This window comes from Symphalangus syndactylus, chromosome 23 (genome assembly GCF_028878055.3).
Source record: "Symphalangus syndactylus isolate Jambi chromosome 23, NHGRI_mSymSyn1-v2.1_pri, whole genome shotgun sequence".
Taxonomy (NCBI): Eukaryota; Metazoa; Chordata; class Mammalia; order Primates; family Hylobatidae; genus Symphalangus; species Symphalangus syndactylus.
Genome location: NC_072445.2, coordinates 50,581,838 through 50,596,168, shown reverse-complemented (window position 1 = coordinate 50,596,168; position 14,331 = coordinate 50,581,838). Strand labels below are relative to the sequence as shown.

General features: G+C 43.7%; 1 long non-coding RNA gene across 1 annotated transcript; it reads right to left on the bottom strand.

The window, feature by feature from the left end:
• Positions 1-3,566: 3,566 nt before the first annotated feature.
• On the bottom strand, positions 3,567-6,976 carry LOC129473647 (uncharacterized). Its single transcript, XR_008654314.2, has 3 exons — positions 6,651-6,976; positions 4,897-4,994; positions 3,567-4,038 (listed from the first exon to the last, which is right to left on the bottom strand). It is a non-coding gene; the product is annotated as an uncharacterized lncRNA (long non-coding RNA).
• Positions 6,977-14,331: the final 7,355 nt, after the last annotated feature.

The following is a 14,331-nucleotide window of genomic DNA, read 5'->3' as shown; positions in this document are numbered from 1 at the left end:
CCCCTCCCCACGATTGCCTATAAGTTAAAATCCAAACAGCATGGCGTCCAAAGTCCTCCAAGACCCAACCCTACCTACCAGTTTGTTTCTTCACCCTCACACACCCTGTTCGCTAACCATCTGGACTGTTTACAGTTCAACGAGTCCATCTTGCTCTTTACAACCCTGTGCCCTCTCTAGATTGCCTTCCCTGGCCTTCTCATCCTCCTGACAAAGTCTCCTCATCTTTTAACCTTAACTCAACTTTCAAGTCCTCATATACCCCTCCTCATGTAGCAGGGTTGAAAGACATGCACTTCCACTAAGGTATGCAAAAATGTGTGATTGTATTTATTTTCTTCCTATTGTATTATTCTGCTAATAATAGGGGGAGTGGAGTTGGAGCAACCCAACTTGTCCATTAAACGTAATTCTGTTTCTTTAGCTTTAAAACTGTTACTTTAAGGAAGACAGAGAACCTCCTCCTGAGACCAGAAGATCCAACATTTCATGGAACAATTCATGAAACAACATTTTATTAAACAATTTCTTTCCTTTCTTTTTCTTTTTCATTTTTTGAGATGTAGTCTCACTCTGTTGCCCAGACTGGAGTGTAGTGGCACAATCTTGGCTCACTGCAACCTCCGCCTCCTGGGTTCAAGCATTTCTCCTGCCTCAGCCTCTCAAGTAGCTGGGATTGCAGGCACCCGCCATCATGCCCCGCTAATTTTTGTATTTTTAGTAGAGATGGGGTTTCACTGTGTTGGCCGGGCTGGTGGTTTCAAACTCCTGATCTCAAGTGGTCAGCCCACCTCGGCCTTCCAAAGTGCTGGGATTACAGGCATGAGCCACCGTGCCCAGCCAATTTCTTTCCTTTCAAAGGAACTCATGCACTTCCAACACTTCCCAAGATGGCATCTAGATGCAGAAAAATACATCTCTTCATTCCAGTGAGGTGACATGCTTCAGATTCCTCCCTGGTTGTGTCGACATGTCATTTGCCTTAGCAGGTTTCTGAATATCCTGAAGTGGTAGCTGCTGAGTTGTGGCTTGTCCAGCTTGGTTTGTTTTAACTATTGTGATGATATCAGCTGCAGAAATCCAGGACCTCTGGCATCCCTGGTTGAGAAGCCCCATATTCTGGAGCCTCCTCATTTCTGAGCCTAGGAGGCTTTTCTGGCCCCCATCCTTCCATTCTTTAGAGCCCTGCTCTGAGGCTGCTGGAGCTTCTGGGTGTCTTCAGTGCTGTGTGCAGGCTGTAGGCACCTGGTGCACTGTCTCACACCCCTATATTTAGATTTGTCCTCTGCCAATGCTATTCTACTGTTCTTGTGTCATATTGGATGTGGTGATATGATGAATTACCCCCAAATAATGTCCAAAGAAGCAGGAATCTACACCAATATTCTGCCTTGCCACAAAACTACCTGGGTGTTCCTACACCCTCCTCAACTCTGAAGGAGGAGTCCAGCATTCATCACTAAACTCTTGCCCTTTTTCTCCTCTCTCCTGGGTGCCTTCTGTTAGGGCTGGAATGGGTTTCTAATCTCCGTTCCTGATTTACAAGAGCCCTCTACATGAGTGAATATAAATCGCCTGAGGATCCTATTAAAATGCAGACTCCAATTCAATCATTCTGGAATCTGGCCTGAGAGTCTGCATTTCTAACAAGCTCCCTGGTGATGCCAACCAGGCTGCTCAATGACCACCCTTTGAGAAGCAAGCCTGATCAATCGTTCTCTTTCACGATATTGTATTTACTTCCCCCACTCCACGTCTACAGGACAATGATAGCAGGCAAGGTGCAGGGAAAGAAAATAGGTGATCAACGGGAAAATATGTCAGGAGGTGCTTCAGGAACATCATCTCCATTACTCAGACCACCGCCACCTTTTTCTCTCCCACTGGCACCACTGCTCCTTCTTGGGGACTCCTCACAGGCTATAGAAGTTTCAGTCATTGCCCATGTATTTGATGGCGTGTTTCTCCCTAACTATACTATCATTTTCTTGAAAGCATAGAGCAGAATTCCCAAACTGGTGGTGACAGGCTGCATATGGCCCCACAGATGTTTTATTTTACCATCACAGTGTTTTTAAAGTATATAAGTTAGTTGCCAAATGTAAAGCACTAATCCTCAACCCCAACTGCACACTAGAACCACCTGGAACACTTTCCAAAACATGTCAGTGTTTGAATCCCACCCTCTTAACGATTGAGCTTCAATCTGCCTGGGAAGGGTCCTAGATGTCAGTATCTGTTTTTAATAAGCTTTTTACTTTAGAACAGTTCTAGATTTACACAATTATTGCGAAGATAATACAGAGTGTTTCCATATACCCCACGTTCAGTTTCCTCTCTTATTAACATCTTACATTAGTATACTACCTTTGTCACAATTAATAAACTCATATTTATACATTATTATTAACCAATATCATACTTTATTCAGATTTCCTCAGTTCTTCCCTGATGATCCTTTCTGTTCCAGGATCCCATCTAGGGCACCACATTCCATTTAGTTGGTGCATCTCCTTAGGCTCTTCTTGGTCATCAGTTTCTCAGACTTACCCTGGATTTGATGATCAAGACAGTCTTGGGGAGTGCTGGTCAGGTGTTTGTAGAATGCCTCATTTGGGATTTGTTTAATGTTTTTTTCATGATTAGGCTGGGGTAGGCATCAGTACTTTTTAAAAGATACCTGGTCATCCTAACATCCAGCTAGTGTTAAGAACCATTGATTTTTAAGGATCTGAAGAATTCATGTAATTCCAGCACTTTGGGAGGCTAAGGTGGGAGGATCACTTAAGGCCAGGAGTTTGAAAGTAGCCTGGGAAACATAGCAAGACCCTGTCTCTACAAATAAATACAATCTGTGTTACAAGAGAAAAAAGAATTTGCATGAAATTTTAGACTTTGGCTTCGCTTGACTGTGGGAGGATCTGACCACATGGAGACTGCAGTCTCCCATGGAAATAACAGATTGGCCATGAGAAGTGGCTGTCAGCACCCTCCAGTACTCCACAATTGGCTTTGCTATTGGCCCTCATCTTCTGAAATTCCACCACCCACGCAGACGTTAACTTCATCGTCTTTGATGCATAGCACCTAGCATGCTGCCTGACACTTGATGAATGACTGACTGACTGAATGAATGAATGGATGAATTTGTAAAGAATAAATGTGTGGTTACTGAAAATGGCAAATGTGTAGATTATATGATTAGGATAAAATACTGGGCAATGGGCCAGGCATAGTAGCTCATGCCTGTAATCCCAGCACTTTGGTAGGCAGAGGCAGACAGGTTGCTTGAGCCCAGGAGTTTGAGACCAGCCAGGGCAACATGGCAAAACCCCGTATTTACTAAATACATATATTATATTTAGTTTTACTATATATTTATATTTACTATTATATATATATATATAATTAGCCAAATGTGGTAGCATGCAGCTGTAGTCCTGGCTACTCAGGAGGCTGAGATAGGAGGATCACCTGAGCCTGGGAAGTCAAGGCTGCAGTGAACTGTGATTGCACCACTGCCCTTTATCTTGGGTGACAGGAATGAGACCCTGTCACAGAAAAATAAAATAATAAAATAATAAAATAAAATAAATACTGGGCTAAATATTGCAGATCGGTTTACTCAACATTCATCCTAACCCACTTCCTATGTAATAAAATCTTGAAAGCTAAAAACTGCATTTCCCAGACTCCCATGCAACTAGGTCCCCTCTTGGGAAGGTAGTAGGCTGGTGCACAAGTAATTGTGGTGTTTGCCATTACTTTTAATGGCAAAAAGTAATGACAGACTCCTCACAAAACATGGAAGGAAAAATGAAGCCTCATGAGGAGGAAACCATGCATAGGGAGATGGTTTTACTGGCAAACACTGGGTGGAGACATTTGGTTATTCTAAAACCAGCAGCTTCCTGATTGGTGCAGAGGCATCGTGGTTGTGGGGCCCAGAAGCAGCCAGTCCTGTGGCGTGGCTCTGGAAAGTTGCTCTTGAAGCATAGCCTCCTCGAGTCTGCTCTTTCAAGCTTCCCAACAATTTCTCTGTAAAATTACAAAATGATTTCTGTCATCATCATTACTCATTTTGAAGGATACAATAATTGTGCAGAAGCTGCTAATTGCCTGCCTGATATCTATTCTCTTCTTCACTAACTTCTACATTTGGGAGGTATAAACATGTCCTGCCTTTACAACATGCTCTATTTCCATATTCCCTTGCAGAACGGAAGGCCAAGGAGATGAAATGGAAGACTTTGGACAGAACTTCTGGGAAAGCTCTTTAAAGGAGTCTACTAGGCTGGCAAGCACTCATTCATTCTCCTCTTCTGACTTAGACAAGGTATTTTTAGCTCCAGCAGCCGTCTTGTGAAGATGGGAGCACATGCTAAGGGCAGCAGAAAAGAAAGCCAGAAGGAAGTTGGGATATTGATACCACTGTGGCGCCATCTTACCAGCCCTCGGCCACCTACCCCAGACTTCTGGTTATGAGAAAGAAAAACAAAAATAGCTTAAGCTACTATTATGTAGAGGTCTCAATTCCTAAGACTTTAATGCATTTCCTTAAATACATATGCATGTTGCAGAATACCCAGCTGGAAATTAAATGTTTTAAAATTTTATTTATTTATTTAGAGAAGGGGAATCTCACTATGTTGCCCAGGGTGGCCTCAAACTCCTGAGCTCAAGTCAAACCCCTGCCTCAACCTCCCGAGTAACTGGGACTACAGGCGTGTACCACCATGCCTGGCTGAAATTAAACTTTGTGGGTGTTTTTCAGGTCTGGAAAAAGGGCACCAGAAAGTCAACTTGGCCTTTTCACCTGCCCAGTCTAATCTCTTTTGAGCCATCAAAAATACCTCTCTCTGTCTTCAGTGCTGCTTAAGGTTTCTGGATACTTACCAGGGTAGCCAAGGCTGGGAGAGTGAGGAATAGCTCTATTATCTGGTAAGGAGATTTGTAATCAGCCCCTTCATGTTTTCAGAAATCCAGACAGAGCCCTAGAGAGAGACTGGGGAAGGGAATGCAGTTGGGGCTCTAGATTCATGTATTTGTAGGGAGATTTCTAAATATTGTGTGTCTACTGTATGCCAGGCAGTGTCTAGGCACTGGAGTGCAGCAATGAGTGAAAGATAAGATCCCTGCCCTTATGGAGTTTGCACTCTACTGGGGCCTCTGCAAGGAAGCTGAGCTGTGTTACAGAATCACCCCAGTTGAGATGACTGTGCAGGTGAATATGGAGACAAAATCCACCCTCTGACCTCAGCCAGTGAGGGTGCTACAGCCTGCCATAGAGCCCTGCACTCTTTCAGAGAGGGTTTCTCTCCCAGGCCAGCTGTCACTCTAATCTGCCCTCCCCACTGTGATCCCAGCTGGACACATGGCTCACTGGTTTTTCTGTTACTTTGTAAGTGCAGATAAGAACTCTATCCCTCACACTTTGGGGACAGAACAGACCTGGGGTACACTGAGCTTGGAGAAGGGGAAGTACAGGTCTGGCTAAATATTTATAAAATCTTGATTTTTTTTTTCCTAAGGACAGAAGTCAAATAGAATATATACACTGATTACAACCACTTATTCGTTCATTCATTTTGTAATGAATATAGAATATGACCAGCAATGTGCTGGGCACTTGTTCTTATTCACTTCCACTGAAACCCTGGGAGCAAAGTACTGTTATCTTCATTTTACAGACAAGGAGATCAATGCTTAGAGAAGTGAATTATCTTGATTGGGTGCTGTAAGAAATCAAAATAGATCTATCTGAGTCTAAGGCTGCATTCTTTCCACTTCATTATTCTGCCTCCCCCATGCCAGTCTGCAACTAAAGACACCGTGTCCTAGAGAATATTGCCAGGCTTTTTTTTTTTTTTTTTTTGAGACAGAGTCTGTCTCTGTCACCCAAGCTGGAGTACAGTGGCGTGATCTCGGCTCACTGCAACCTCCGCCTCCCGGGTTCAAGTGATTCTCCTGCCTCAGCCTCCCAAGTAGCTGGGAATACATGCGGCCACCACCACGCCTGTGCCAGTCTTTATCAAGCAAACCTTGCAAATCCAAAGCATAGCCACAGCAGTCACTCAGCAGTTGCTGAAAACTGAAGTAGCCTGTCTAGCTTGGAGGAAGGCACAGGAGCCACTATGAATCTAGGAATTTAGTACTTTTCAGTAGATCCTTCTGGAGAGTATATCCAGCCATAAGAAATACTTGACAGTGCAATAAGAATATTTGCCTTTGCTATTTTTGTCATTTACATAACCTATTCTTGCTGCGGAGAGGGCATAATGCCAATTACTGCTTCTCTAAAGAGAGAAAAACATTTTCTCTTGCCATTTTCACCTGCTCAGTCTTTGACTAAGACTGTGCGGTCTTCAGCAATATCTGCCAGTTCATGGAAATGCACAGTCTAAGGGAAACTGGAGAAGAAAAGGAGTTGCCAGAAATTTTTTCCAGACCACTGGATCTTCCTAGAACTAATTAGCTTGAGGCATGTGAGGAATAGAGATTGCGTACGTCTTATGATCAGTAGGGGTATAGGCTAGGCACCAACTGTTGCCCTTCCCAAGATGAAGGCACTTCCTTCCCCAGACAGAATCAGCCTCTCCCTCTGCTCTGCCCGCACCACACTAGGAACATATCTCCACATTCACACTTACCACACTTGAGTTTACGTCTGCCGCCTCAGGATCAGGAATGCTGTCTTTTCATCTGTCTCTATATCAAAACTCTTTCAGTGTTGATGGCAAAAGACAGAAACTAATTCAAACTGGCTTCAGCCAAGAAGATGGGGTGGGAGGAGGAAATCTATTGGCCCATGTAATTGAAAAGTTCAGGGCTGGGGCCAGATTGATCTAGCCTGGATCTAGCGGCTCTAATAATATCTTCAGAATTCCGTTTTTCTCTGTCTTAGCTCTGCCTCCCGCAGTATGGGTTTATTTTAGGTACTACGTGGTGGCTCCCGGCCATTCCAGGCTCACGTCACCATTTCGGTAAGTAACCTCAGAAGGAAAATATCTCCCTGGTACGTCCCATTTAGGTCCTTGGTTCATTGCTATTGGAGGAACCTGAGTGACTCAGCCACTACATGAATCACTAACAAGAGGAATTCAGTGCCGTGATTGGCCAGCCCTCAGTCACATGCTCCAGCCTGGAGCTGGGGGTGGAGCCTGTCTAAGCCAAGCCAACTAAGCAGGGGTGGGTGGGAGTGACTCCCTAAAAGAAACTCAAGGGCTGCTACCAGAAGAAAAGGTGGAGTGGATGGTAAGCGACCAAGATGACACATGTTCCTACAGCGGCCCCACTGCCAAACATAGGGCATGGCACACAATAGGAACTCAGAAGTCTTTATTCAGTTTATTGTTGAAGAAGGAAGTGCTGCCAGGTGCAGACTTGGGCTTAAAGCGTTCTCTGATTCAGGCATTGCTGTGTGGATGGTGTTGGTAAGAGATGCCCATCGTGGCTTTCTCTGCTCTCTCACTACTCTTCTCTGTGTTTCTGACTCAGCCTGGTAAGCTGCACTTGATCCTGGGTACCTTCCTCTGTTTCACAGCATGCCGTGTATTTTCCAATCATGGCTAGTCTATACTCTGTCAACTGAGAGAGAGCTCTCTAGAAGGCAGGGCCCAAGTTTCCTCCCTCCTTGGTCTACACAGCTCAACTGGAACTGAGCTGCCCTGAGGAAACATGAGTTGGGCCAGATGCATTGTTACACCAGGATGAAGGACAAGAAGCAAAGGAATGCCAGAACTGAAATTCTATCCTACAGAGCTCCCATTCCAAACAGCCCATGACCTCTTTTCCACAATTTATCTCGATGATGTCCTGAGAATGAATCCAGTGGCCTTTCAAGATGGCAGCAGTGTATAAATAGTTACAGTGTTGCTGGTAAATTTCCATCTCATAGTATTTTCCCAATTGACTTAGGGAATATTGTGCCTTGAGGCACTTAAGTCCATAGCTAAACCCTGTATAGCATCTGTGAGAAGAAACAACCATTTCCAGGCTGCTGTGATTTTGGAGGCAGTCTTTGACAACTCCCAAAAGAACTTGGGGTTGATGGAACGTTCCTGTATTATTGAACTCCTATGCTAAATTAGCACGGCAAGATACTAGCAATCCTCTTTGTTTTCCTACACTAATGAATTAATTTTTCCTATCCTTTTAAAAAACCAATGCCCTCATTTAAAAATTTACGTTGTATATAACAATGACTGGCTTTATCATAAAATGTGTGCTCCACAAGATAAAATAGCCAATTTCCTATTTTCACAATCCATATGCTTTTAAATAAACCTGAAATTTAGGACTCAATTTAGATACATAATCCAGTTCAGGCTTCATATATAAAACTTGGAGTAACTAATAAACTTTCCATTTCTTATGCATTCCAAATAAGAACTTTAAAAAGAAAATAGGGAAGTAATTCATCCAGGACAGGAAACTTTGATGAGTACCTAAGGATTTGCTTTAGAATATTGCTTTAGTATACTTTAGTTACAGGAAACTGAAAGTAAAACATAGTGTTGCTTACAATAAGTGGTGTATCCCATATGCGTGCAGTACATTTTGTAATCTTTATCTTGGTGATCTTTATACCGACAAGGAGAGTTGAGTAGGTGGTTCAATGAGTCCATTTTACAGATAAAGAAATTGAGACACAGAATAATTGTGTTTCTCAAAATCACATACGTCAAAGATAAAGCTAGGAGTCAACTGTAATCCCTTAATTATCAGTCAGTCCAGAACTTTACCAACTCATATTTTTAGAAGCTAAGACCCGTCTAGCTTGCTAATTAACCTTTATTCTACATGCTGTTATTCTTTTCTGTCTTCCTTGAAATCCTGTTCTTGTTTGCTTCCCACATGTCAATTCTCTTCCTGACACTCGATTTTTTTTTCTAATCCTTAGTTGCCACTCAGTATAAATTGATTTCCTGTTTGTGTTCCTGAAGCTCATGAATCCATTCATTTTACCACCTAAAAGACATGAGTCCAAATCCTTGTAACACACATGGTAATGCAGTCAAGTTGTTAAATGGAGCAGAAAATGTTGCAAAAATCAAAATGCAAAGGTGTACCAGTACCCGGTATACAGGTTTTATGCTACCCACTGCTGATTTCCAGAAGGCATATGTCTGCCCTTCCCCGATGTATGTCTAAATTTGACAAATTTACCTTGTTTCAGCTAGTGTTAAATAACTATTAATTTCCCAAAAGAATAACTTCCCTTAGGTGTTATAGGAAAATGTCTTTGCCATGCCTCTTCATGGCTAGGTGACAAAAGAGTTGAATCTTTGGTTTTTAAATATGCTTTTGACAAGCACAGTGCCTCATATGGCTTGCATGCAATACCAAGCTCTTTTCTTGATCATTCCATTTGTTCTTTAACCTAGTGCATCTTCCAAAAAGAAAAGCATTCATTTAGCATTGACTGCCTTCTAGGACTCTCTTCTAGGTGCCTTCTCCCTGATCAAAAATGTATTGTTGAAAATTAAATACAGAGAATCGATAATCAATATTTGATTAGGTCTTTGATAAGAGGGTACAGCATGTTGAATGACAGCATGAGCTTCCAAGAGATGTGGATTCAGAGCTCAGCTCAGCTGCCTTGGGAAAGTCAATCGATTTCCTGTGCCTATCACCTCCTCTATAAAACCATGCTAATGATACCTACTTTCTAGCGTCCTGGTGAAGCTAAAATGAGATGATGTATGTAAAATGCTTATGATACTCAAGGAACAGCAATTGTTAGAGGGTATGTTTGAAACTAAATAAGGCTATTAATTGCCCTTGTGTGTATGAGAGTATTCAAGGCAATTTCTTCCTGAGAATCAGTGAAAACTTGAGCTCTGAATCATGTTCTGTTCATTTTACATATAGAGTATATATCAAGCATAAGATAGCAATTCACTAGGTTGTTTGATTATCATTTGAATGAGTATAAACAGTCTAGTTCTCTGTCCTGTCTGTGGTAGAGATTTATGGTTCCATAAGAAGTTAGAAAATTGATTTTCCATCTTGCAGAGAGGGGCAGAGTGTTCCCTCCACTTCTTCTAGGGTCACAGAAAGGTACTGATGCATCCTTGAAGAGTAGAAAGCTAGGCTGGTTACTTTTTGAAAATCTTTGTAGATGTGATGGAATTGAATTTAGCTATTTTTGAAAATAGTCTAATGGGAAATTCTGGGCAAATGAAGGCCAAAAAAAATCCTCACTAAACATTGAACTAGAACTGTAGCTTATTGCACGTCCTTTGACACCACGGTAGCCGTAAAATGGCTGAACCCAAGGGCTTAGACGTAACCTAAACTCCAACGCCTTTTCTGTTTGGTGTATTCTATAAACGTGCAGGAAACCCTGTGCTCCATCTGTATGAATTTACAACCAACAAGGCTGCTGGACAAACCAGCGGGGCTTTATTCGTGAGCCTCTGAGTTGTTCCTTCAGGCTCACTCTGCTGCAGGTGTCAAGAGCTCTGCCGGTCACTGCAGGTCAGTGGTCCGTGATAGTCTCAGCACCGATGGAGCTCGTGAGCACTTCCGTTTCCTGTGTGAATGGGGCAGAGGTCATTCACAATGTCCTACCAGGTGGGATTCGGTTAGCTGCCATTAGATCAATAACCACCCATAAGCCACTGGCCCCCACCAGCTGGCCAACCTGTGGACAGGCAGCACTATTGCAGCGCCATTGTCATTGCTAGGAATCAGGTCAACAGGATTCCTTAATGCTGGGGGACATGGGTGGTCCTGCTCACGTAAGTATGAAGGGAGACCTTCATACTTTCATTACTGGGAAATACAGTGCTAAGGGTGTATTAGGAATAAGGTAGGAAGAGTAAGAACATGTAATGAATCAGGAAGCAGGAATCAGAGAAATAAACATGAGGTCATGCTGGTTAGCTATTATTACAGCACTTTTTAAAATCACAAAATGTACTTGTGTGTACATGAGGGCCAACGAAGCCAACTAGCATCTATCAAGCAACAACTTGGATCATGATATTGAGTTGGATGTGGTTGGAAGTACATTAGAAGTGTCTCAATTCTGCCCATCTTTTAAGGCCCAACGTACGTACCCTAGCTTCCGAACACAAACACAAAAAGAACCCTCCCTTACCTGACCCTTCATTGTATTTATTCTCTACCACAAAAATTTCACACTTTTTAAAGCCGTAGGACTCTTTATTGAGGACAAAAATCTGCAGAAACCAGTATGAAAACCAGACATAAGAAGAGAGGTTCTGGCTTGGTGCAGTCGCTCATGCCTGTAATCCCGGGGGCCGAGGTAGGAGAATCGCTTGAGCCCAGGATTTCAAGACCAGCCTGGGCAATATAGTGAAACCCAATCTCGACAAAAAAGAATATTAAAAAAAATTAGCTTGTAGTGGTGGTGCTCCTATAGTCCCAGCTACTCAGGAGGCTGAGTTAGGAGGATTGATTGAGCCTGGGAAGTCAAGGCTGCAGTGAAGTGTGATCACACCACTACACTTCAGCCTGGATGACAGAGCAAGACCATGTCTCACACACACACACACACACAAAGAGGGGTTCTGGTAGATGCAAAGTGTGGCCACCTGGGCATCTCTCTGTTGAGAGCCTGAGAAACCCTAGGGTACCACAGAACACAGTTTGTATAGAGCAAACTGTCTATATCATTTACTCGGCAGTTAATCATACATTGCCTTGTGTTTTTCCATGATTCTTGTAGATTTGCTAATTAGATTACAAATTTCTAAGGGGCAAAGATTCAAATGAAAGACAACAGAATCAGCAAGAGGCGGGAGTTGAGAGATGGAGGTTCTGTGCCTGGCACCAGCACTGGCCCTAGCTTGCAGATCAGTTCATTCAGTGTGCTGGGCCTGTGAGGGTTGAACCAAACAATATGTAAGAAATGTAGTCATAATTTCCAGTGGTCCATGATAGTCCTAGTTTACACTTGCTAAATAATCAAATGATTATTTAGAATTGTTTTCACTCTCAAAAGTCTCCCAATTCAGATGATCAGTCACATGCTCTCCCTCTCTCAAAGGCTCTTTTTGATTCATGATGCTACGTGTGTGCTGCCCTCTATCCACTCACTCCATCCTAGGATCTAGCATAGAGAAAAGGGCATAGTAAGGACTCAGGATTTGTTAAATTAATTCAGGATAAGACATGATTATCACCTTAAAGGAGCCCAAAACCCAATTTAGAAGGTGATGAGTTATATGGATGAAGCTTCTAGAAATCAGTACAATCCGGGGAAAGGGGATAATTTGCAAGACACATGAGAAGGGCCACAGGTAGATCCCATGTTTTCAGAACTACGGGCAGCCATTCATTTCCATCAGAGTACGTTAAGATTTTGAACAACAGGGCCAGGGAGAGAGGCCAGATGAGGAATGGGCAGGCAGGCCACCTCGTGGAACATGTGAGTGGGGTGACGACGTAGTTACAAGGTGGTGCGTATTGGGGGCACAGCCTTGCTCTGGTTGGCTGTCTTGCTGTCTGGCAGAACTCCATGGAGTGAGGCAATTGGTAGCGATCCAGGCAGGCAGTTGGTGTCAGTGAGGTCCATATGTGGATGGGACCAACAGCAGTGTGGGCAGCGTGGTAGGCGAAAGCCAGGCACTGGGTCCTGGGAACCCCAGGTAGCCCCCAGCCCTGGAGAAAGGGAGTACTGAGGTGAGAACAGGGCACCGAGGTCTAGTAAGGGACTTTCTGAAAGTTGAGGGAATGTGGAGGCTGTCATTTGGGCCGACTTGGCTACACAGCATGCTGGGATCTCAATGGTGGGTGAGCACTGAAAGAATGAGATAAAAATTGGCAGTGACCAAACAAGAGGGATTAATTTGGTTTTTGGCTCAGCCCCAAGGAAAGAAGCCAGCTGTCCAAACCACAAACTGGGGTCTGACATGCACTGGTGCCAGTGTTCAAATCTGCCAGCAGGGGCCCGGTGCCTGTTTCTCCTCTCAGGCAGGAACCAGGCAAAACTGCAGGGGCAAATCCCATGAGCTATGGTAGGTTGCTGGACATGGCAGGTCTTACCTAGGGCGATGGCTATTGTGGCAAAGGCTGAATGAAAGCACAGACTGAGAGTCATGTCAAGTCTTCGAGAACAAATCCAAAACTGGGTCATAAAATGAGTTTGACTGAGAATAAAGTTAAAGAGCCTGATGAGAAATCATGAAACTAGGAAGCAAGAGAAGAATGGAGGATCCAGGTATACAGGATACATCCCAGAGCAGTTTCATAGCAAACTGTAAGCTTTTGTGTAAGCACTATATATATATATATAGAGAGAGAGAGAGAACGTATATATATATATATATATATATATATATATATATATAGCTTATATATCTATATATAAACTACTATATATATATAGTGACCTTATAGGTAGTAGTCCCAACATGGGCTGACATACATGTGCTTGAGCATTAAATTGGGGCTGACAGGGAGCAAGGCAATAACACAACCATGTCTAGGTAGCGATCACACGTGTAGTCAAGCAGGAGGGGGTTCATGGTTCTGGGAAAGTCCTGGCCAACTGATTACAAGACTCCATCTAGCAGCTGGAGGGACCAGGCCCAGCCTCCAGGAAGAGGAGGTAGGCAAGGCCCCAGGAGGGATATGAGGGCCTCAGCAAAGTAACCTGGGGTCAGGGCAGAGCTTCAGTTGCAAAAATAAAAGTCAGGACCCAGGGCAGACACACAGTCACATAGACAGGGCACCCACATGTGAGGGTGAGGTGGGAAGCTGGAGCTTGTTGGACCCACCCCAGATGTACCTGATATTGGCCAGGGGCAGTGAGACTTTGGGGTGGCAGAGTTTGATCTATACTCTAGACTTGACTAATTGGGGTTTAGTCTTGATGCTACCATTTACTGGCTGTGAGACCATCAGCTAGTTAATCAACATCTCTGAGTTGTGTTTGCCTTATTTTTAAGATGGGGATAACAACATGCACTTGGCAAGGCTGTTGTGATGATTCAATGATGCAATGTGTATGCCGCACCAAGCTCAGGGCCTGGCACCATCACAGGTGCTCCATAAACAGAGCTATTACTATCATTAAGACTAAATCCAAACCACACCTGCAGGGAGGGAAGCCAGGATGGGGCTTGAAATACACTGCCAGGCTGGGCTGGATTACCAAAGTAACTAGGGGATGCTGAGCCTGGGTGTGCAAGGCTGGATGGTGCTGGGAGAGTCCAGGACTAGGACTGGACTGGGTCCTATGGAAAAAGCAAGGGCTATATTTCCTAAATAGAATGTCACGTTCAGAGAAGGACCAGCTGTGAGGCAGCGATTTACTGTTCTTTTTCCGGTTCGAGGAATACTAAGCCTACAGGCAGA